The sequence below is a fragment of the Pinus tabuliformis genome, chromosome J, assembly GCF_031772625.1.
Source record: "Pinus tabuliformis cultivar Carrire ecotype Pingquan chromosome J, CPIR1, whole genome shotgun sequence".
NCBI lineage: Eukaryota > Viridiplantae > Streptophyta > Pinopsida > Pinales > Pinaceae > Pinus > Pinus tabuliformis.
This window is the reverse complement of record NC_142295.1, coordinates 261,460,987-261,487,624: the sequence shown is the minus strand read 5'-3', so window position 1 is coordinate 261,487,624 and position 26,638 is coordinate 261,460,987.

The window sequence follows — 26,638 nt, the reverse complement described above, 5'->3', positions numbered from 1 at the left end:
CACATTTTTCAATTGATAATTTGACTTTCCCTGAGTTCTTAACCATATTGAAATGTTCACTTGGGCCCCAACGACTAATTTTACCTCTCAGACTAGTTGTTTTAACTCACAGTTGTGGGATGTGACCTTGCATAGAGGTGTGATTTTTTATATCTCTAATGACTTTTCTAATTCGAATAATCTGAGAGATTGTGTGGATTAAAATTTATTTGAGGTTTGATGTAATATTTTCCCCTCCATGTCAAATATGCAGTCCGGACCTTATTTTAACCCTTTTTATCCACACGTGCAAAAAGAAAGTGTATGAATACCTTTGAACTGAAATATTTTCTTGTTGTGTTCACCTTTTACCAAAAATTGTAAGTGGCATGTTGAGTACACATTATTTTGAGCAATTTGATCCTTTGTTGATTTTTTGGACGTGTCACCTTGTGCATTGCAAGATGTGAAATACCTCAATAAACATGACATGTTATGAACAAATTTTTATGTATAGAATTATAAAATGAGTGTTGATCCATGTCCAATTGAATGTATAGGGCCTTTATGACATGTGACCAGGTGGAAAAGATATAGGTGTGCTCAAAACATGTGTTGGACTAGCCCTACATAGCACCCAAGTAGCTCCATCCTAAGACTTGCGGTCCTATCTTTAGGATGAAAGGACTTAAGAGTGGAGAATAAAAGTCCTATCCTTAGGATGAAAGGACTTAAGAGTGGAGAATAAAAGTATGGGGCATGACTAGACATAATAGGCCTACGATGGCCTAACACATAATCACCACATGGTTAACAAGGATTTTGACTTCTATACTCTACTTTTACAATGGTGTTGCCATAACGAAAAAATGGCTATCGGTACCCTTGCTAAAATGAAGGGTAATAGTTGATAGTCCCAAATTGGCCTTAGTTCATTTTTCTCTGGAATTGGATGAGTTTTCAACCCTACCAATTTTCATTGGTTCACATTAGCTTATTTTGATATAATTGGTTTGGAAGAGCTACCTTATTTAAAAGAAAAATACATTATAGTGATATTAGATGTTGTTCACTATTTTTTCATGAATGATCAATATAATGTCTGATTTTATAATTATAATTTTCATCTTGGCTTCTATTATTTTTTCTTAATTTGTTTTGGAATATTGATATAATAAAATGTGTGCTTGTGTGGAATCTAAATATGGGTATTCTCTCAACCAATTAGGGTAAAATTCAAAGTAAAAAACACCCTAGAGAGAAATGTTGAATAGGATTTCACCTAACCCAAGGATCTACTATAAAATTAAAAAAATAGACTATTTACTAAGGTAAGCCCCTCAAGGGTCTACTTAACAAAGAGGTTTGGTGATTAGTTTTACTTCACACCAGCGAAGGGAGAAATTAGATCTAGTGCCTTGATCTGTCCTTCCACATGATTTTTTACCCTTAATGGATTGTTCATACTAAGCCTTGTGGTCTTGAAACACTTACAAGTTTAACCATTAAAAATAATGTGGAAGGAACCAAAAACAAATCCTTCTAATTAAAAACATATATCACATAATAAATTGGTGACACCAATAGCGTAGATAAAATTTTCATTGAGCTCGAGAGAGAGGAATACTTCCACAGTTCAACCATCAATCACAAATGAGGAAGTCATTCCTTTATCTATAAGAGTTAATGAACTTCCTTTACTTTAAAATAATATTATTTGGGGAATTTTGTTAGAACCACAAAAGAAATTCCAAATCTAGTATATTTGTAGAAACCAAAATTAATAAAAAAAGGTGATCAAAGCCACATGTATAATGAGAAATAATAGATCCCTACAAAAATGTGGATGAATTCATCCATATAGGAAAGATAAGGTCCATAAATTTTATTTCTTAAAAATAATGACCAATTTTTTGTTTATTCATGCTTCAAATGGTCTAGCTATCACACATTCAACTTGATTTAAGTTGAAATATTATTTTAAAAAGCTCAACTACCTTACAATGGAATTCAACATTCCTTTGGATCCCCAACATTGAATTATAGGAACCTTCCTTGGCCCACACATGTGATTTGGCATGTGAATTGTCCAGCCCCAAAAACTTCTTGGTGGAGAAAACACTTGATAATATTTTTCTAGTGTTTTTCTTATTTAAGGTGGGTCTCATCAGGAGAGGATTACAATGACCTATGGCATGGCCAGTTTGTAGCTAGGGAATTATTTGTAGGCCTACTTGAATAAATTACACATGTGAGATGGAAACTATCATTTTTTGGTTGCATGGGAGCTATAACTCCAATGTTTTGGTATTTTTAAGATGGAGGATGTTGGTATATGTGGTAGGAAACATTATGCATGAGATGCAACATGAAACATCTCACATGCAACATAAATGTACTTTGCCACCATTTAGTCATGCATTAATTTTATAGGGAATTCTTAGGGTCTAGGAGGTTGGCATGTGTGGTAGGAGTCTCTACCCATGACATGCAACATAAATGTACTTTTCCACCTTTTAGTAATGCATTAATTTGCCCATGTTCCCCTTATCTTGATAAATTTTTCTTGAAAAAATATTATTTTGTCAAAATTTCAACATGGCATGTCAAGTATACATGATGTTGAACAAAATGAACCCTTGTTGAATTTTGACCTAAGTGCCTTGTGCATTGGAATCCATAAGAATAACCAAAAATAGTCTTGTCTTCAATTAACCTTGCCAAATCAAAGTGAAAGTGAACTATCTATAACCCTATTGGATGGAGGGGTAATCATTGGATCCAATTGCAGGACGTATTCTCTACCTCGGAGGATGTAGGAACTCCAAAATCTCATCATTATACATGAGCAATAACCTAGAAAAAATAAAATGCTGCTACGATTTCCCAACTCAACTTATTCATTTTCTACCTTACTCTAGCATGCTTGGAGTGGCTAGGTGAAATCAAATATTGAGTGTAGAAACTTGAGTAAGGCATCAATGTACTACCTTCTACCTCTATGCTAGAGCATTATGTAAAACAAAGACACTGAAAATACGTTTCCTGTATGGTGAAATATTTGTGACTACTAAGATGAAAATGCATATGAGAATTTCCATAATAGTAATGTATTCTACAAATATAATGAAGCTACTACAAGATTTATCAACATATTCTTAAGGAAGGTTGATATAGTTGCTACTCATATCTAAAAATTCCATCTCACCAGCATGATATTGCAGATTGGGGGATATTAAATAAACACACATAAATATACGAGAGATATAATACTGATGGAAAAGACCGCAGAGCCTCACTACATTTCTCTCATTCTCATAACTAAAATAATGTTTATGATACAACTATAAATACATGAGGAAATTTTTCTCAACATAGTGCGTCTATGTTGGACACTTTGGTTGAGAAAATATCTCAACCAAAAACTAATCTAGGAGCCTAACTAGTTGGAGAGAAGCTCTCAACCAACTAGACCTAAATAGACTCCTAACTTTAAGGAACAAACCCAAACAAAAAAAGTAGGATGAAATCCAACTTTCATGATTTTAATTAATTTAATATTTTGGACTTATTATTTTTTTTAATGTGATAGTGAGGCCACTCAATGGTAAGTCAAAAATAACAACATTGTACCATCTCCAATTCCTCATGCTAAAACTGTTGAGTCTCATTCATCTCTGAAAGTTTCTTGACAACTCCATTAAGTGCCAAGTTGCAAAATGATCCATCTGTCCTTCAATCAACATCCTTTTTCCACTGACAAAATGTTGAGAGCACCCATTGGCTACTTTGACGTTGACAGTCCATTGGCTGCTTTGATGTTGATGAACACCCACTGACTATTGATGATGATCACCTGCTGAATGAGTTTTCAATGTTGATTGTGTTGAAACTAGTCACTGTTGTTATTGAAAACTTCTCACTATTTCTTTTGCTCTTGACCACCCACTAGCAAATTTTTTGATGCCCACTCACTGATCTTTTTTTATGCCCACTCACTGATTTCATGAAGACTACCCACTTGCTACTTTGGCTAATGTCGTCAAGACTTTCAGTCACTATTGTACTCCAACTTTTAGTGCATGAAAATACCATCTTCATTTGACTATTTTTTGCAATGGTAGTCTTTATGTGAGACTGAATCTTTCAGTAACACATAGACAATTGCTTGAACATGGATGACCACTTCCAAGGATCAATCAATTCATGATTGGTATTTACTCTGGCTGGTTGATTTAGATTGCAACATCTTTCAGATGAATGATTTTTCTTTCCATAATGGTGACAAGGATGGTGGTTAAATCATTTAGTCTCCATATGGCCATTTCACTTACAATGGCTACACTTAACCATGTTCTCATCAATGTCTAGAAAACTGACACTTACAAAATGAACTAGTTTTGAGAAATCGGGAACAAGAAAAGTGTTTTCTTTGTTGTATCCTAGGTCATGTCGATCTTTGTTGAAGGAGATTTCTTCCCAAGGACTGATCACTTTCTTGGAAAGACTATCCTCCAGTTGTTATTCATACTTGCTACTGTTGCTAACATTTTGTCCTTTATTTATTAAATCTTGTCTATCACATTGGGCATCAATCATTAACAGTTCATTAGTTTTACATGTTGCTTCAAAGTGATCAATTTTATCTTTGGTACTACTCATTGCATCATTAATTAGTACACCTAGGTGGATAAAATCAATTGTGTCACAACTGACATCAACTTGGTGGATTATATCTTTTTTTATACAACTTGTATCAATTTGGTGAATTAGATCATATGTATCAACACTTTCATCAACTTACTCGATAAGATCTTCAGTGTCACAACTTGCATCTAACTTCTCTGTAAATTGTGCATCTAGTAAATCTTGCTTTTCACTTAACTTAATTTGAGTGTATTGATGAGTTTTTCTTTTATTTCTATCTTAATTTGAAAATCTTTTGCTACTTCTAATGTGCTAGTCATTTGATTGATTAAGTTTTGATTTTTCTTTAACTTCCATTCTAGTAATTCAATTTTATTTTGTAGCTCTTGATCGCACTCTTTCAACTCTCTAATTTCCATCTCTGCACTTTCAAGATGATTTCTTCATTTACACAAGTTTATCTTTGACACTCTTTCTTGAACTTGCTTTAATCGCTTTCATGATCACTTGATTTGCTTCATATCACTTCACCCTCCCTTGCTTGATGTTTGTTTTGATTGCTTCTTGAATTGCATGTTGATGCTTACTTCAATAATTTTCACACTTTCTTGCTGTTGTGAACTTTGCATTTTCTTGAACACACTCACTTGATTCATGAAAAGAGGGGTGTCTAATACTATAGAAAATGCACCCAAGAGAAAGCTTACAACGGTTTGAATGACATGTTCCAATGAATTTGATGACTTAGTTGAAAGCAATGGACTCACTTGACTTAATTGACTAGTTATCAATTCAAAGCTTGGGTGTTGGGTTCAACTGGGAGTGCACCCTTACAATTCAACTCAATTAGATTGCAAGTTAATTTACAAAAAATAAGATTGTTTGCAACTTACAATTTTGTTTTGACTCTTACAAAAAAGTTGCGAGTGCATTTCCTAAAAGTTGATGTAGTTGTTTGTTGATGTAGATGAAAAATTCATTAATTTTAATGCCTTGATCTAATCATGTTCAATTGCTTGTAGAATTGTTGCTGATGCTGACAACTTGATATCTTTGATTATGTGATGCATATTCTTGATTGCTTGTATTTTGCTTATGTATGCTTGATTATATGAGCTTGAATATAATTTATTATGTGCATGCATTTGTTTATTTTTTTGGGTACTCCATGCTTACCATATTACAAATATAGTGGCAAAAACTAGACACAAAAATTAAGCAACATCAAGAATCTAGAAAAGCATGCACCATCACAAACATACTCATGTCATACCTAACATCCACTTAGATCTGGGACACAATCACCACCAAAAATATATGTTTTTATTAATTATGGAGTACATCGACATTCAACTTCACAACATCATGAATAAAATTTCTCTGGCATTGAGAGTCCCACAGTCCCAAACTTTGAAAGAAAGCTGTCTTCAAAAATGACTCACCCTCCTAGAGGTAAAAATGCTACTTCAAAAAACAATAATTACCTTCCATTTTTTTTAAATATTCACTTATCACTCCAAATTTACAAAATATACCTTACATCTCCACACCTTATTTCTCCAAATTACAACTTATTACTCAAAAATACATGTTATCCCTTATCACTCCACTACAAAAGATTCACTTTACTTCCCAAACAATTTTATGAAATCACTTTATAAAGTGAATTTCTTTCAAAAATTTAAAAAACTCCTTATATCTCCAAAAGAATATTTCATTTTAAAAAATACCTTATTATTCCACTCACTTATCACTCAAAATAAAAACACACCTTATCACTCCAAAACTTTAATAGATTTTTCTAATTTCTTTTAAACTTCCATTTAATAGAATTTAATGAAATTCCTTAAAAAGGTGAACTAAAAATTGGATGGAGTAACTTTAAAAGTGAATGTATCTCCTTTATAAGTGTCAAATAAGACTTAAAAAAATTATTTTGAGAAGTTACATACTACAGCATATGGTGAGGGTTAAACAAAAGACAACCTGCTTGTAGAGGATTTGAACCTTCGCTTCTGCTGCGCTATATGCTGGGGGTTAAACAAAAGACAACCTGCTTGTAGAGAGGATTTGAACCTTCGTTTCTGCTGCGCTAAATCTGATACGTAGAAGACTCCAACAACTTCAGGAATATCACAAGGGATTCGAACATTAGCTTCTGCTGTGAAGCATAATCTGATCTGTAGATTTGAGCATAAGAAATTATAATCCCTGTATTAAGATATTCTGTGCGACAAATTATATAGTGTGATTCTAAATCTGCCACTGGCAAAGTTGAAATGAGGGACTCCACGACAATTTTAAAATTCTCATATTTTTAGTTTTTCGGGTTTAGGTAGATTGCGCTGCCATTATTTTAAATGATGGAAGATTGAATGTGAAGAACAAAAACAACAAAACTGAAAAAAAAGCAATAGATAATGAAATTGATTCGTAAAATAATTTAACTTTAAATGGCGGAGATTGAACCTTTTTTTACAGGCATGGCCAATGGGGTCAACTATCTCTTTTGTTCCATGATGATTTCGGTCAGAGAGATCCATCGAATTTGTTTGAAATGTTTCCCCTCTCTTTGTTGGATGGGAGCACACCAAACTCGAGAGATCCAACAACGAAGGTTGGATGATTTAAAGCCTAAAATGCAAACCGAGTAGAACGTGCAGCGCCTTTTTTCTCACGTTCTGCGATCAATGAGATAGGTGGATGGTAGGTATGTTAATAGCGTTTTCAGAAATATCTCTTCACCTTCGTGCTCACAGCGACTTCTCACAATAGTCTTAGGCACTCCACACACAATTGCAGCCTTTAGCTCATCCGCACCAACATAGCACGTTCGGTACCAACGACTTCTCCCAATAACGCAAAACAAGGACTTCTGGTGTCGAAATATATACCCTTTGGTCTAATGAATGCTTTATATGTCTCTTTGAAACAATTTACTGGAGAGCATACTACTCTGTATGTCTCTTAAAAGTAATTTTATGGAAGGACGTATGGAAACAGCAATCCCTTAATCCCAAAGAGAAAAACCATGTTCTCTGATACCACATGAAGGATATTAAATAAACACACATAAATATACCAGAGAAGAAATACTGATGGAAAAGGCCTGAGAACCTCACTACGTTTTTCTCATTCTCATTATTAAAATAATGTTTATGATACAAATATAAATACAAGGAAATTTTTCTGAAGATAATGTGTTTGTCTTGGACACTTTGACTGATCAAATATCTCAACCACACACTAATCTAGGAGTCTAACTAGTTGGAGAAAATCTCTCAACCAACTAGACCTAAATAGACTCCTAACTTTGAGTAACAAACCTAATCTAAAAAAATAGGATTAAATCCAACTTTCATGATTTTAATTAATTTAATATTTTTGGACATATTATTGTTTTTTTATGTGAGAGTGAGGCTAAAGATCTGAAATACATGTCTTTGTAACACCAATATTGTTATCTCACTTGGATAATTTTCCTTACCCTTCACTTTGCATATGTCAGAAATTGTTAATATGTTAATTTCTTCTTCACATAAGGAGATTCAAATTGCAAATTTAAAATGTGAAATATCAACCATTCTCCTCATATGGCATGACTTGCTAGAAGGTTGAAGTATCAACATTGCCATAACTATTTATTTTCCATAGTTGATGATCCTCTTCAAGCTTGGTATTGAGAATTTCTGTATGAAATTCGAAGATGAAAATATTATCCACTGCTTAGGTGGGGCTCTTGTTAACAAATTTCTGCATTAAAGCTTGTTGTTTGTTGTTCAATTATACATCATCATGAATTTGATATTTTGGGACAGACTCTAAGAAAGGTGTAGTATATTGTTCCATTGTGTCCAAATTGCTTAGGGGCTTCTTGTTGATCTTGATTCTCATTGTGATTTGATGGAAATTTTTGTTAAGCAAACAAAATGCTTTAAATATATTCATATAGTACTATACATGTCGTGACTAAAATAATTTGTCTTGTTCCATTTTTACATAGTGGAAGAGTAACTTGAATAAAAATTTCTTTCCTTGTGGTTTGATATTATCCTCATCCCCTTTTTTAACATATATTCCGTATATTCTTCGTTCAATTGTTTTGCTCCACTTCTTGCAACATACCCTACTTGTTGGTCACCACTTTGATGGGCTTCTTTATAGTTTCTTTTGTCGTTGTCATGGCCCCTTTATTTCTTCTTCCCAATAATCTTTGTTTGCACTAACCTGAAATAGGTATATACTTTATATTTACCTTTAATGTTCGTGCTAATATTTATTTCTTGAAGATTTGATGTTCTGATGAGAATCCAAGTGTCCATATTCATAAAAAAACTTCATATATAAAAGCAAGGTTCTCTTATTCATGTTTCTGTCTCCACAGGTTGCCTTTAGTGTTTCTACATCAAATTCTATAACATCCTCTGGTAAATATTCTAATCTATGCTAAGTTATTCATAAAAATAATTTATTCTTGGGGTGTTTTATATTAATGACAATCCAGATGGAATTTCTCATCTTATTAAGAAAATCTCTATCTCACAAGTATAGAGTTTTTGTTTTTGAGCTGGTATAAAAGTCAAATGTGACATTGTGCTTGTTAAAAATAGTTCTTATTACATGCTAACCACTGCTCTTATTAGGATTTCATCTCAAAAGAAACTTTATGATTTTACTTACCTTATTTTAGATGTAGTCTTTGAAACCTTAATCAAAATGTGCTAGAACACATGGCATTAAAGGTTGCACAAAAGTGAGGAAACCATGGTCATTTGGATAACCTTACCATCCTCCCACTGCGATGGCACTTTTGTTGTGTACTCTTTTTATTGTGGATATTTAATATTCCCTGCAACAAATGCAACAAATGTTCAGGAAATCAGGGTAGCTTTCTAGTGGAGTTTGTGACAGTTCTGAGTTTACTCAAAATCATTTACCTTGGGAGTTTAGTCAATTTTCCTGTAGATCTGCATTTTCATGTAAAAGGTAAACATTGTTTGAAAATAAATTTCCTCTTGTTACTAGAAACATTTATTTTTAGTTTGAAATCATGTTCAGTCATTTCAATGGAAATACAACCCTAGTTTGAAATCATGTTCAGTCATTTCAATGGAAATACAACCCTAACAGGAAAGGGAGGTGTTTCCAACCAGTCTACAAATCCCATCTCATCTCATAATTCAATGTAGGTCACTAAGAAATAGAAGTGTTAAAAAAACACAATAAATTTTTTGAAAGAAGTTATCACAAAAATATTATTTTTTATGTGCCATATTGTTCTAATTACTTTGACAAGTTTATTTTGACTGTGCCAATTTGGGCGTCTTAGTGTCAATGTTGGTGTCGATAGCACTCAGGCTTGGAATTGATTTATTCTCCTTAGATTGGTAGTCTTCTGAACTATTTCCCAACTGCATAAAAAGTTGTCTTTCCCAACTGCATAAAAGGTTGTCTTGACATAATTCCAATGAAAGAAAATTATATGAAAATTATATTTGAGATTATGCATAGCATTCGTACTTATAAAGTTGGGTTTTCAGGTTAATGGACATGCCATAAAACCTATGAAATTGCCACGATTTGGGATATTACAGAATTAAGTTTTAATAAAGTAATGCTCAATCCGAAACTTCATATATTTGTTGAAAATAAATATAATTTCAAACCCTTAACTTCTAAAAATTTGGTAGGGTGACTTTCCTCTTCCCGAATTGTCGATATTTATGGAACTTCACATTACAAAGTAAATAAAAGTATTTCCACGTCCATTCATTTGGTGTCATATATTATTAAATCCACATATACACACTATCAAAGAAAAACTCAATCTCTCTTGAGTCCAAAGATAATTTACCTCTATTGTTCAGATCTATGCGTCTTCGATACAACATAATTCTTTGTTTACTTCCCTCAGAGCAACAAATAAGTTGAAACTACCTCTTGAAAGAAGGGGTCCAATCCTATGGGCACAATCAATGTACCTAGTGATTTCTAAGTAGTTGTGCATTTCCAGGATGAAAAGTACACTCAAAATAGCCCTCTTATTTATCAAATTTTAATTTTGAATTTATTATTATTATGTTCTCTAAATAGAGGGTTTATCTTCACAATTGCTTTGATTAAAGTCCCTCGGACTGTCTCAATACGTTAAATTGTCTTCCATGCATGGAAACTGTTATACCTGACAATGAATCTAGGGTCCTGGTGTTGCATCCAGAAAAAGCCAACTTACTGAAAATACCCCAACTAACACAAATAACCAATCCCAGAGCTGTTGGTGGAAATCTCCAAATCACCAATAGGCCTAAGCTCTTTAATACACCTTCAAAGCTTGCCTTTCCCAAAATACCTGCCCCATGGAAGAGTGAATCGTGCCATTTTCTGGTCCTGCGTTGAACCAAACTTAAGAGGTTCTAGTTACAGTTTTCTGCAATTTCTGTACCTTAGGAATAACCTTCTAGGTATCTTGAATAATTAGATATGTTGATAGGTTTGGTAAGTTAAAAAATTGGTATGAAGAATTGAAACGATTATTTTTGAACAGCACCCATACTTTTAACATTCATTACAAGCATTTGTTGGTAACTGGGTAGGCCTATAACGCTAGTGGATCTTTGTTGTCTGCTCCAAGATATATATTACCTTGATTATATATGGGTTGAGAATATGATCTTTTATATTCCTATAATTGAGATTTTGGGAATTTTCAGTTGGGACGCATTGCTTGCATGTACTGTAAGTATTGGACTAAAAATTGACCACGATAGTCTTGCCATTTTTCCTTTCTACAATGCTTATTGTCACAATTTTATTACCCATGGATATAGAACTTGAGAACCGTATTTTTGGTAGAGACAATATTTCATATTGTTGCTTTAGGATACAATTCTTATTTTTATAATTTAATTATAGTTGTAAATACATTTCATGGTCACTATTCTTCTTTTTTTTTTCCAAAGAAAAGATTGAAAATGTGAGAATAGAAATCACATTTCTTGGGTGCTTAGTGCAAAATACCAAAAAAATAAGAGAAATAAAATCAAGATAGATCAAAAAATTCTATCAAGCAACTCTTTCTATTCAATAAAAAAAATGCTCGATAGACTGTCCTCAAATGAATTGCTGGTCAAAAGAAATTTGGGAGAATTACACTTTGCCTGGTAAGTATAGGTGTACATCTCGAGGCCAAAATCGGATTCCTCAACTTTTTTGAATGATGTAGGAAACATTTTCCAACTTTTTCTTCCAACATTTTTGTGCATACTTTTCTCAGAAAGAAAAAGATGCAATTTAGCAAAGATGATTGCAAAAACTACTACTAGCAAGTAATACATTGTTTCATAATACTACAAAATTGGTGAGAAATATCAAGTCAAATGATTAAGTTGATCAATTTAGTGCTCAAAATTTAAATTTAGAGAAAGATAACTAAACCTATAAGATTGGATATATATCAATTATGCATCCAATGGAACTCGTTTGCCTCAAAATATATATCGTATGCTCCCGATATCTGGAATTCCTAAACACATAAAGTTTTTGTAATTGGGTTGGAGGTACACCTCACTAGTAGTCCTTACGTTGACTAGGAAGGTGACTAGACAAATGACTTTGTAATCTATCTGCGAATGGTTTTTTGACAAGTTTCTAGTTATGAGTGGTTCGTGAATGGTGGATTTTCATTGGCTCAAGATACAATTTTGCTTTTAATTGTGGTGTGAGTGTGTATTTTCATGTCCAATGATGGAGGGCTACATGGGCCAATGTCTTGCTGCCAATTTTTCTATGGAATGAATATTAAAATTTTATTTGAGGGTTGAAACATCCCACCATGCCACTTGATAATATACTTTGGTAGTTTTCATTTAATGTATTAGACAATTTGTTTCATAGGTTGGGGTCGAGGCTAAGCCCTCACCTTGGTCCCCTTGCCTGTGAAACAAAAGGTTGGGACCAAGTGTGAGGGCTTAGCACCAACCCCATGGTAACATCTGATGGAACCACCATATAACAATTGTAAGAACCATGGGCAGGGGTTGAGAGGGGGCCAACCCGAAAGAGCCAACCCTTGGGTCACACGACCCATCACAAAACAGGGATCGCAAGTTCAGTAAGGGGCAACCCCTAGTCACCTCAAGCAGGGGCCAATCACGAGCCATATTGCCATCACATGACCATGTCTTCTAGCTAAAGGAGCACACACAAAATTTAAAGCCCTCAATTCAGAATTTAAGCACCAACCTCGAGCTCTACGGGTTGTGATATGATCACACACCGACAGTTGGAAAGGGCACAAAATTAGAGCACCAAACCCCAGGTTTTATGTGTGCATGTGACCACTTTGTCAGGTGTTTGGGGCTTGGCCAGTGAGGGTGGGAGATTATTGTTGTAACCTAATAATGTGACCCCCATGTGACCCTAATTTTTTGGAACGAGGCGTTAGAGCATACATGAAAAATATATCCATGGATTGGAAAAAATTTAGGCAACGATACATGCAAAATAATATCATGGATTGGAAAAACTTTAGGCAAGCTAAAGGGAAAAATGTGCAAAGCTATAGTCAAGAATTTAGAAAAAGAGATTTGATTTTGGGAATAGATCTATCCTCTCAACATACTCTACTCAAATATATTGGAGGGTTGAATAGTTAATTGAGACCTAGAATTCTCATGTCTAACCCTACCAAACTAGATGAAGTTTGTGTACATGCAACTTATTTAGAGGGAAGAGGGGAAAATGTTTTTAAAGAAACTAGTGAGAATTCATTCAAGATTGGTGAAAAAGGCAAAGGGAAATTTAAAAGAAAGGATAAAAAAAAAATCAGTCAATAAAGAAGGAATAAATTTAGATGTAAACAATGTTTTAAAGAAGGCCATGATGAAGACCACTATTGGAAACATCATCCTGATATGGGACCCAAAAAGTTTAATAACATGGAGAAACAAAATATTGTTGCAACTTCACAACAAGATCTAGGATCTCATTCCGAAGATGAAACTAAAATCATATATATGGGATGGAAAGGTAAGGATTCAATTGCAAGTAATAGTTATTCTAGCAAACCCATGGAAACTAAAAATTAAAGAGAAAGAGTAGAGTTGTTCCATATTAGAATCATCAAAAAACATAATAAGGTAGATACTTTGTTTGATAGTGGTTCACAAGAAAACTGTATTTCAAAAGACATTATGAACAATCAAAATTTGGAAATCATTCCTTATCTTAAAACTTATTGTTTGGGTTCGGTATGTGACAATGACAAGTAGAAAGTGAGGAGAAAATACATACATAGATTTTCCATCACTGCAAATTTTATTGATGAATTAGAACTTGATGTGGCACCACTTGACATTTGTATTATTGTTTCAGTAAGCCCATACTTATATGACAAGAAAGCCATCTTTCATTACTATGAGAATATGTATCACTTGTTTAAATATGGGATTGACTACATTGTTAGAACACATAGCAAGAATATGAATTTATCTCTTGTGAATGATGGACAAATGAAGAGGTTTGTAAATGCTATTTAGAATTTTGTATTGTTGATGATTAAACATAAAGATGTCGATGAGTCTAAATTGTTTCAAGAATATGAATCAAGTTTGAAATCTGAGTTCATTGAGGTTTCTAATCCTTGTTATAAGATGTTTCAGGAGTCTAACATGTTGCCTCCTTAAAGAGGAAAATAACATGAAGTTCATTTGCAACAAGATGCATCATTGTTGAACATTGGTATGGACAAGGAGGCACTATGAAAGAATGCAAGGGTCAAAAAGAAGAAGCGAAAGATATTTGACAAAGAGGACATTGGTTCTAAAATATCTTCTTGTGTGTTTCATAATGTTTTTACTTTGAGGAAGAATGGTACATGCTGATGGCATTCACATTTGGTGAAGAGTCAAGCCAAGTGCAAGGCTAGACATGCTAAGCATCATTATTACTACAATGTTCAAGGTGAAGTGAACATGAAATTGAATAAGTCTCCTTTGATTGAAGGTGAGGAGAGAATGTTCATATTTATTTAACAAAAAATTTCTATTCTAAACATCTTAAAAAATTGCAGCAAGGTCGTATCTTTGAAAAAAAGACAAAGACTTCAAAAGTGAAGTACCTTCATGAGAATCTCAAAGTGAAAAAAACAAACAAATTAAAATGGATTGAGGTTTGAAGGGTGAGAGAACTATACCATGATCTATTTTTTGATTGAAAATGATGTTTTGGAGGTCCAAAAGCTTACAATGGGAGGAGTGATCCATGGGATCAATTTAGTGCTCAAAATTAAAAGTGCATGAGAGTGCTATAAACATATATGATTGGATAGATCTCATAGATATGAATCCAATGCAAGTAATTTAACTAAAAACTGATATCGTATGCTCCTGATATCGTGTTCTGATCAAATTCCTAAAGAGGCAAAATTTTTGTAATTGGGTTGTAGGTATGCCAAGTCAGCAGTCCATTCACTAACGAGGTGAGGCAACTAGGAAGACTACTATGTAATTTATTGGCCAATGGTTTTCTGACAAGTGTCTCCTTATGATTCATTCATAAATGGTGGATTTTCATTTGCTAAGGAATAATTTTTTTTTTATTAATTATGGTGGTGACTATGTATTTGAATGTCCAATGATGGAGGGCCACGTGGACCAATAGTTGGCTACCACATGGCCTCTAAACTACACATTAAAATTTTGCTTGAGGCTCGAAGTGCCCCACAAGAGTCAAACTCGAGACCGAGCACCAAGAAACCACAAGCCATACCATCTCACTACCACCATGCCACTTGATAACCTATATGGGGAGTGTTCATTTAAAGTCTAACATAATTCATTTCGGAGGTCTCAGCCATGGTAAAGCCCCAACCCTCTTCCCCTCTCCCTTAGAACTAAGGGGTGGGACCAAGGGCTAGGGAATAACCCTTGTCCCATGGTCGTAGCCCATAACAACACCATATAACCATTGCAAGAACTACTAGTGGAGGTTGAGAGGGGGCTAGCTCTAAAGAGCCAACCCTCGGTCACTTGAACCATCACAAAACCTTGAGTGTTGGTTTAGTGGGGGTGAACCCCTAGGTACCTACAGCATGGGCCATCCCTGGGCTATATGGCCATCACATGACCATGTCTGTGAGAAAAAGGTGTGCACCCAAAATTTAAAGTCATCAACGTATACTTTAGGCACCGGCCCTAGGTTCTATGGGCAGTGATATGACCACAAACAGATAGATAGAAAGGATTTGGAATTATAGCATGAAACCCTAGGTTTTATGTGCGTACGAGACCACGATTCTAGGTGTTACGGGCCTAGTCAGTGGGGGCAGGTGGTTAGCCCCAACCCATGGGAACGTGGCCACTACATGACCCTAATTTTTTGGAATTGGGAGTTAGAGGACAATTTAATTGTCCTAATTTCGCCCGTCATGGTCGATTGTAGGCCAGATTTTCATGTCGGTTCTCGGTTGGGGGCACTCAAGCAAAATTTGGGTCGAATTGTATGACTAGCCATGGAATTCGTGAAAAATTGGCAACAGGCATAATTTTCGCAATTTTTGGCCAAATGAGGTGTAAAAATAACCTAGATGGGAGTTTTCAACATTTTTGGATCCATTAGAGACAGTTTTATTGCATTATGAGCTTTTTAAAACCATGAAAACAAAATTTTTAGAACTTAATGAAAGAGGCCTTGCATTGGAAGATGGACAAGGAGATGTAGCCGAGGAGAGGGGTGAACTCCTTGATAATGTTTTTTGCTATGAGTTTTGGATATGGTTATTTGTCTCTATTTGGCTATGAAACAAGTTTAAAATCACTTTATTATTTATTTAGTAACTTGACCCATTATCCAAAACACATATAAAATTTCACTTGAAATTTTTATATCACCTTTAGTTTTCAATTACAGATCTTGAAAGTTGATCTCTAAATGAAGAAAACTCTAAATGAAAAGCATTGGAGTTGTCTATATCTTAAGGAAAATATTTTCCAATCATATCTAACTTTCTATGACACTAACAAAATCGTTGGCTCCGAAGTTGTTCATAATCTTACTTTCTGAAAAATATGATGCATTCATCTCTTGGAAACATTTGATTAGGGTGTTTGATCTCATGTGTATAACATTTGACAAAATTGGTGATGCAAGCCTGAAGCTTGCATTACCCATGAACTTTCTCCCTTTAACATATAAAGCATGCACCTCAAATAATTGCCCAATTCACTTGTACACGCGGCAATTTTCTCCCATTTAGATTTGCAGAAGCTTGTAATTTCACATTCCTGGAAAATTCACATCTATGCCATTTATGCGGAATCTTTTCTTCACATTTAACTTCAACCATAATTATCAACATGCTCATGCGTTTATACACATCATCCAACTACAGTCTACATTCTCAATCCAATTTAGAGACTTCATTTCAATCCCAATGTCAAATCTTGTACATGCTCATTAATCCGATAAACATGACCAAATGCGCAATTATTAATTTGACATTATTTTAAGCAATGGAATGCTTAGACTAATCCTTACTCAAATGCGCCCTTTTCAAAACAACAAATAATGTGTTTATAATTGTAAGTCTTCTCGAATAAAATGTATAAAGGAACTTCACTAGTAGCTCTTTTCTCTATGGCTTGGGTATACCGAGAACATAGATCAACATGTATAATATACATCATTTCAAAAAACATAAATTTACACTCAAAATCCCTACATTCATCCACTCATAATTCCTTTTGCTAGAGATTATACCTCCTTTGAGAGAGTATCTTCTTCCATATTCGATTCCTTATAAGTATGTATAAAACAAATCGTGTCATAGGAGGATGCTACCATTTTTATTTGGTTAGCTAAAGCCCTAAGACAAATATTGTAAACATGTAGTTTTTATGGCATCAAACTCATCGCTAGTGAGGACTCACTATAAATTTTTACAAAACATAGTTCAAGAGTAGTTTTGAGGCCATAAAATTTGTGTAATTATAATATCGAAACCTCAGCCTCACATTGGAACCGATTTTTTTCACATTTGAAATATGGAGGAGATCACCAATAACACTAAAGTTCTTACGACCCTACCTGGCCCCATCAGAAAAACCCTAGGAATGATTTTCAATCCATAAACAAACACTTAAATTGAGAAAAAATTTAAAAGTAAGGGATGTGCTTGTCCTCAAATGTTCTAGAATTCTTTGGAAGTGAAATTCTCGATGAAAACAAAGATGGAAGTGCCCTGAATTAATTTAACTTTTGTTATTGAAATTAAGCCTTAAGAACTCCACAGAGAAACCACTTCACACATTAATACTACCTGTGATTTGTTCAACATATTTTCATATTTGGATATTATATCTACAATTTATGATTTATGATTAAGAATGAATCATAGCTTTAATTTCCAAGAGAATAAGAGATGAATCTATTTCATGTTAGTTATTTATCTTTTCTACATACTACTTTTTTCATCTCACCTTGGAGATGCATGATTGTGATTTTGTCGTTAATATTAAATCAAAAGTAAATTGTAATCTCTATAAACAACTCTACATATACAAAATCGGACGCAAGCATAGTAGTGTCTAATATCTTAGGCTTAGGCTCATGGAAGGCTGGTTAGTTTGGCCTCACCTTAGCCTTTCGATCATCGGGATGTGAGGAGTTCAAGAACAAGTTTTTGTTAGCAAAACTCTAAATGTTAGTGGCTTGTGAGGTCATTCGGGCTCAACAAATAGTAGGACCTTACTTGTGAGAAAACCATAATTGCCCTAATGTCTTTCTTGGTCATGTCAGCAAAATACTCGTATTTGGACACTACCCCACCAAGGAAAACTAGTGTCTTACTACAGGATGGTTGATTTTCACCACTATAATATACTAAAGTAGCGTTATACTTCTACTAAAAAATATACTTCTACTAAAAAATACTTATAGATGTAAAATACAATCAATAACTTTTGCTAGGATAAAAAACACAAACATAGATGTAAGATATAATCAATAAATTTTGCTAGTATATCGTTTCCGTTTTGTAATATCTGGTCTATTTTGATATTAATTGGTGTTTCATACACATTAGGACATAAAAAATTGTTCAAAACCCATATGACGAATACATTCGTGTCTCCTCAGCTTGTTCAAAAACCATAATGCAACATATCTTTTTTGGATGAGTATTATCATATGGTGTATTAAGTCCTCTATCAAATGGAAGAGAGGTTCCACTCGATATGATTTCACCAAATGTTGGAAAGTTTCCTCTAATATCAATTTCCTAGTTTACCATTTAAATGGCTCGCCCACTATTTTATTTGAGCTTTTATTTAATCTTTCTCTAAGTAATTGTTTGCATTGTTTTTATATAATATATATCATTTGTAGGTGGATATTTTTTCATTTACATTTAAGAGAGATTATTTCAACATTTTGATGTCCATTTTAGTTGCTTTTACGTATTCTATCCTTTGTATGTGTCTATTTTATAATTACATTCAAGATAAAGAATAGCTTTTCTCATAATTTTAGTGATAAGGCATCTTTGCTTTATATTTTCATATTAATACAATACTTTATATTTCCATGTTAATACAATGTCAACCATTGTGATTCTTGGAGAATGAATTTTCTACTTTTTCATAAAGGCAAAGAGCTTTGTTTCCTTGAATTTGTTCCATATTTCTACTTTATTCTTGTAATATCGTGATATGTTTCTAGGAACATATGGATTGATAGCTATAACCCAACCAGTTCATGATGGCATGCTCCACATACCAGTGGGTTTGGAATGTTTAAGATGGGACAAGTGAAAGGTGGAAGTACATATAGTTTTGGAACGTTTTCCTATATGTATATGAAAACAATATTAAAATATATTATTTGAAATCAATATTATTATTTTTATTTTTAATTTTCATTTTAAATGTCATATATTAAGATCATGAAATGAATCTTTTATGCTTCTTGTGCACCTCGAAGGAATGATGGGAGTCAAAGTTTGGTTTGCTTGAGATTCAGTTTAGTTTGATACACCTTTGAGTTTGGAATGTTTGAGATGGAATATGTGAAAGGCGACAACCCATTGATGTAATGATATGGAACCTTAGTTGGTGATGGTTCACGTGAGCCAAGCATGCTAACATTGGAGCAAGATTTTCATCATGGAAAACATCTTGTTTTAAAGTCAAATAAATGCAAGGGGAAGCCTAATTTACACTCCTTCGACCTTGATTCCATAATTATTTATAATGGTGTGCTCATTTAGGTTGATTTACATTTACGAGTTTTCAGTTCATAATACTATAAACTATTGGGCTAGTTCCTTATCAAAATTTATTATCAAACTTTTGTAGGAGGGATTACAACTACATGGAGCTCTTGTTTATTATATGTTTTATTTTTCTTTCCACTTGTTTTCACAAGTTATCTACAACCTGAGATTTTCATCATCTAAATTAGTTGGCATGATTGTGCCTAAGATTTTCCTAAAGGTTTGATATTATGTTATTAAGGTGTTATTTTTTATGGTGATGGTTTATTTTCTTTGTTTATGCAGGTGTTGTAGCGGCTACAACCACCCTCCAAAATGTTTTCTTAGCTTCATTTTGGAGCCTCCCCACCAACCATCCTTAGTAGCATGTCTTCTACTATCCAAGTACACATGGTTCACTTGAGCTTTAGTGGATTATCAACTTGTGCTTGAAAATTTGTTTGTCTTCCACCTGCAAGATGACATTTCGAAGCTTGGTCACTTTCTAGTTGTTATGCTCACTTGGGAAATTACACAAATCTAGAGGGGAACCAACTTTCCTCTCCAAAATTGTACAATCCAACTAGGTTGCTTGCTACTCTCCAGAAATGGGTAGAACAATGAGGAAACCTTCCCTCTAGAAATTTCACAATGTAGCTCATCACTGCGATTGCTCTAAAAATTTGTGCAATATTGACTACCATCCAAAGCTTCAATCCATAAATTGCGCAGAGCCTGAGGGACAGCTAGACTTGCTTAGCCTAGAAACTACAGAAAAGTCATTCCTAGGTTTGCAGGTTGTTGCATGTGCTCTCAGGTTTACTGATTCCCTCCAGGACTAAGCAATATTGGTTTGCATGCATGGGCTGCTTTTTTTGAAAAACAAAATAGAAAAGTAGAAAAAAATACCCCTATATTTTAGGGATCCATTTTTAGCAGTTGGAGGTTACATGTAAAATTCATTTTAGAAACCTCCCACCAAGTGTCCCCTTTTCCTAGATTTGTGGCATGTGCATCATAAGCCTCGATATTATCAAAATTATTTATTCGATGCTTCAGGGCTCATTCTTCACATCGATCTTGGAGCTCTGACATCCCAAATCATATCTAGGAGCACTCGACACACTCAACTCAAATTTTTCTAGGGAAGACTGCTTTTCATGTCTTTTGCTGATTTCCTATCGCTTTTTGTATTTTGGTTTGTGTGAGTGTTGTTTGCTTGTTTTTCTTGAACACTTGTTAACATTTTAATGCACATTAACTTGTATAAGAACTATTTTAGTTTCCCATTGCATCTCACTATTGTCGCATGCATGGGACTATTTTTTCACCGATAGTTGTCATTGCGTCAACTCGCTTCACACACTTACTTGTTTTCCCATTTTCAGAATCCTTCACTCATTGTTTGCATGCATGCTCATTTCACTCTCATTTACACTCGCATTCACCACGCATTCATCCTTTTTCTATTTTCAATCACCTGTCGATGGGTCTGGGTTGCCTTGGCCCAAACCTTTCCTCACCCGACTTGCACTACACATTTGTGAGAGTGAAGGCTCTCCTTTCCTCCTAGAAATCAAGCAGAGCTTTCCCAAAACTGGCCTCGAGGGTTTCTCTATGAAAATCTGAGAGTCAGTGCCTTGCTGGCCCGTGGAATTGCATAAATGCATTTTATGGGTTGTAGTCATTGTTGACTGTAACTGTGCACTGTGCAATTTTAGTCCTCAACAAACCAGGTTCGATTGTGCATTGTGTAGTTTTAGCAGTCAGTCAGCCCTATGACAGTCTAGACTGTGCTTTGTGTAGTTCTGGGAGTTAGTCTCCTAGCCTCCCAGTGAAACTTGTGTAATCTTTCCAATCAATCACCCAAGTTTGTTGCATGTGAGTCCTCAAGTTACTTTTGGTTTTCAACTGAAAGATTTCTTTCCATAAGTGTTTCACTCTCTTGAGGTATCATATGTGTTCATCTATACCTTAGTAGTATAGGTACAATGGCCACTAGGAGAGCAGGGTTAAAGGACACCGTTGAGAGTGCAATTGGAGATGCATTTGAGAAAGTGTCTATGAGATTGCCTATCTATGAAGACACCATGATGTTGATAGTCATGGAGATCAAGATGAAGTGGCAAGACATTAATTAAACCTTTTAAGGCACATTTGAGGAGAACCTAGAAGACCGCAGGGTGCATGTCAACATTCACAAGTCTATCTTGTACCAGAATGCATGCAGGTATCCCACATTTCCATGCGTAGACATGATACACTGGATTGTCTCACATATTGATCTAGAGATAATGGTGTTGAGGTGTATCAGTGGAACAAAACTTTCTACCCTCAAGGTGAAGGACTTATAGGAGATCTATCAATTCCCACAATCAATGATCATGATGGATACACCCTTCAGCAGACCCAACAACACTACAAACTCAAGGGACATCTTGAGGAGTTAGGTGAAAGGGCCATCCAAGTTCAAAACAACACCCAACCAGGTCTATAAGACCAGGATACTGTAGAAGGCATATCAACTCTTGGTCATATTTGCATTCCACTTATATGACCAAGAGAGCACTAAAACCTTCCCGCAGAGTTGCGTGATTGTGTTAGATCAAGTGGTGAGCGAAGGAATAACTTGCAACTAGTCCGACATGTTGGCTCTTAGGTTCAAGGAATAAGTAAGAGAAGCTTGGCATCCACCCAAGGGACAATAAGTGAAGCTACATGTCTTCTTACATCCTTGATGCAGTTTGTACCCGTCAGCAGTTCGTAGACTTGGGTTCGGCATGGAAACCTTCAGTAACCTCTATGCACACTTATTGTAGGTTGTTCTTTGAATGAAGCTTCCATGGATTTATCATACATTTATTAGACTACTTCGACACCTAGATGTATAGGATAATCTTTGAGCAGGAACCACCTTGCATGTCGTAGGCAATGATAGAGTCATTGATCAAAATAGCAGATTGGTATGCCTAACCCATTGGCATATTCATCCAGATGTACAACACAGAGAAGGCTCCACATGTTTTACCGAAGTTCTCCATGGATAAGATCGTCATGTACAAAATGTCATATCACTTCTTGAGAGGCTTGTTAGCTAGACTGCATAGGAAGAAGAAGGCACCTTCACCCACTCTTCCTTTATGGATCAAGTTGTATGAGATCAAGAATCTCAAGCATGCTAAGTCTAAGATGGAGGAATTCAAGAGACTCAAATTCAACATCAGAAGCTTTAATCTATATGACCTTGATTTCTTAATGAAGGAACAATGTGTGAAAGTGAAACATCCTTGAATCCACAAGGCCTGTCATCGGCCTAAGGAAGACCGATGGAGATAATGTTATCACTTCTCAAGGCTTAATGAACTAGTCAACATAGCTGTATAGTGGTTATCAAATCAGAATTCAGTAGCATCTCAGAGAGCAACATCATTAGCAACAGTAGAAGGTAGCATACCTACACGTGACAAAGGCAAGAGGAAGGTTGTTTACAACACAAAGGCAAAGTAAATATGCAAGTTCAAAGTAGATCCACTTGTGTTGAAAACAAATTTCAATATTGTGGCTATGATGCAACAACATGATAGAAGGATCGTTTAAAGGAAAAGAGAGAAACAGAAGATCGAGGAAATAGAAAATGAGTTGTAGGATTTGAAGCAGTAACTCAGGGAAGAACAAGAGTTGTGTAGAAGAGAGAAGGAAGCATAGCATGAATAAGAAAAGCAGGAGGTGCAACATGAAAATATGGATGAAACTACGACGGTATAGGTTATTGACTCATCCAAGAAGCTGACACATAGTAGACATGGCGAGTAGTCATAGGAACAAGACTTTTCTCAAGATATTGAACAAATGCTAGAGAAGATGGACACTGATATGGTTCAGCGAGAGTCAGATCAGGATATTGAGCTCATGCCTCAAAACCAAGAGTCCACCCCACCGGCTTCACTAGATCCAGAAGAAAGGTAAGTCTCGAGCGATCAAGGAGACATGAAAATCCTTGAATAAAATCTGGAACCAGAGATGCACGACATTTCTTACGATGAGTTGCAACACATACTTGTGCAATCATGAAGAGTGCTTACTATGGATGTCCATGTATCACCGCTGTAGTTTGAAGAGTGAGTAATTATATATGATGTGTACAAGCATCTAACTATATTGGTTGATGCTGCCAAAGCATATGCTGAAGCCACTAGCTTGAGTGTTAGATTCTTGATAGCTTACAACAAGCACATGGCTAAGGAGTTACAAGCGCCAAGTAGGGAGGAGACCTGGGTTCGGCATGGACACCTTCAAAAACCTCTATGCATACTTGTTGCAGGTTTTTCTTTGAATGAAGCTTCCATGGAGTTATCATACATTTATTAGACTATTTCGTCACCCAGGTGTATAGGATGATCTTTGAGTAGGATCCACCTTGCATATCACAAGCAACGATATAGGCATTGATCAAAATAGCAGATTGGTATGCCTCACCCCTTGGCACATTCATCTGGATGTACAACAAAGAGAAGGCTCTGCATTTTTTACTAAAGTTTTCCATGGATAATCTCGTCATGTACGAAGTGTCATATCACATCTCAAGAGGCTTTTTAGCTAGACTACAAAGGAAGAAGAAGGCACCTTCGCCCACTCTTGCTTTACAGATCGAGTTGTATGAGATCCAAAATCTCAAGCATGCTGAGTCTAAGATGGAGGAATTCAAGAGATTCACATTCGACACCAGAAGCTTCAATCTGTATGACCTTCATTTCTTAATGAAGGAACAATGTATGAAAGTGAAACATCCTTGAATCCACAGGGCCTATCATCAGGCTAAGGAAGACCCATGGAGATACTGCTATCACTTCTCGAGGCTCAATGAACAAGTCACCATAGTTGTATAGTGCTTATCAAATCAGAATTCAACAACATCTCAGAGAGAAACATCATTAGCAGTAGTAGAAGGTAGCATACCTACACATGACAAAGGCAAGAGGAAGGCTATTTACATAACAAAGGCAAAGTAAATATGCAAGTTCAAAGTAGATCCACTTGTGTTGAAAATGACTTTGCATATTGAGGCTATGATGCAACAACGTGATAGAAGAATTGTCTAAAGGAAAAGAGAGAAACAGAAGATGGAGGAAACAGAAAAGGAGTTGTAGGAGTTGAAGCAATAACTCAGGGAAGAACAAGAGTTGTGTAGAAGAGAGGAGGAAGCGTAGCAGGAACAAGAAAAGCAGGAGGTGCAACATGCAAATATCGATGAAACTACGCCGATATAGGTTATTGACTCATCCAAGAAGCTGGCACATAGCAGATAGGGTGAGTAGTCATAGGAACAAGACTTTTCTCAAGAGATTGAACAAACGCTAGAGAAGATGGACATAGATATGCTTCAGCCAGAGTCAGATCAAGATATTGAGCTCATGCCTCAAAACCAAGAAGTCACCCCACCGACTTCACCAGATCCGGAAGAAAGGTAAGTCCTAAGCAATCAAGGAGACACGAAAATCCTTGAAGACAATTTGGAACTAGAGATGCACAACATATCTTACAATGAGTTGCAACACATACTTTTGCAGTCACGCAAAGTGCTTACTATGGATGTCCATGTATCACTAGCATAGTTTGAAGAGTGAGTGATCATATCTGATGTGCACAAGCATCTAACTGCACTGGTTGATTCTACCAAAGAATATGCTGAAGCCACTAGCTTGAGTGTTAGATTCTTGATAGCTTACAACGAGCACATGGCTAAGGAGTTACAAGCATCGAAGTAAGGAGGAGAGCAAGTTAGAACATCTGCCAGAGCAGAGTTGAGGAGAGTGATACTAGAGATGAAGTATCATCTCTTGAGATGGTCATTCAGAAGTTGTATTATACATTCATCACGTGAATAAGTCAATTGTCCATCTCAACGGTTGGCAACAACATTGTGCTAGGAGTGCATGCATCTTATCACATTTGCACATTGTTGTCGATCACATGAAAATATGTACAATGATGTAAAAAGGAGACTCATTTCACTTTCCAAAGATGATGAAGCCAAAGATAGTATAGCTGAAAGCACGCATCAAGAGTCAGATCCAAAACTATGAGAAACTCCCCTAATTCATCACCAGATTTCAAGCTTCACATGCAAGGGTGTTCAGGAGCATGAATTCCATTGTGCGCATACATGTGATCCCATCCATTAGCATATGCATCGAGGCAAAGTCGAAGAACAAAGTTCGACAGGAGTTAGGCATGTACTTTGATTAGTTGATGAGTGTAGCCACTAGCGCAGACTTGCAAATGTGCGTAGACACTATGCATCAGTATGTTGCTATTCCAGCTACACTCAATACCATAATGTTCATGTTATCTAACGATTTGGATAGAGGTGCAAAATCAGTGTACCTAGATGCAACGAAGGCAAGAGTTATCTTTCATAAGGATGTCACCACAAAGTACGCAGACACCATAACAAACTACCAAGCTTGCCATCCGTTTTCCACCATTAACCATCGTGAGGATGTTGAGGAGTTAGTCTTCCCACAGTTGTCCAAGTCTTAGTGATGTCTTGCATGGCTTACTCAAGCTTATTTTTTCTCACATGGGTACATGTGCAGATTGTTATATAAACATGTTGTAAAAGTGAAAGATGAAGTGTCGATAGTAAAATGTAACAGTCATGTAGCAGTTGAAGAGTCATGAGGGTAGGTGAAAGGTGACAAAGGGGAATGTCAAGGGTCACCCCACCCTTTTCTATTTATAGAACCTCGCAACTCATTGTACAAC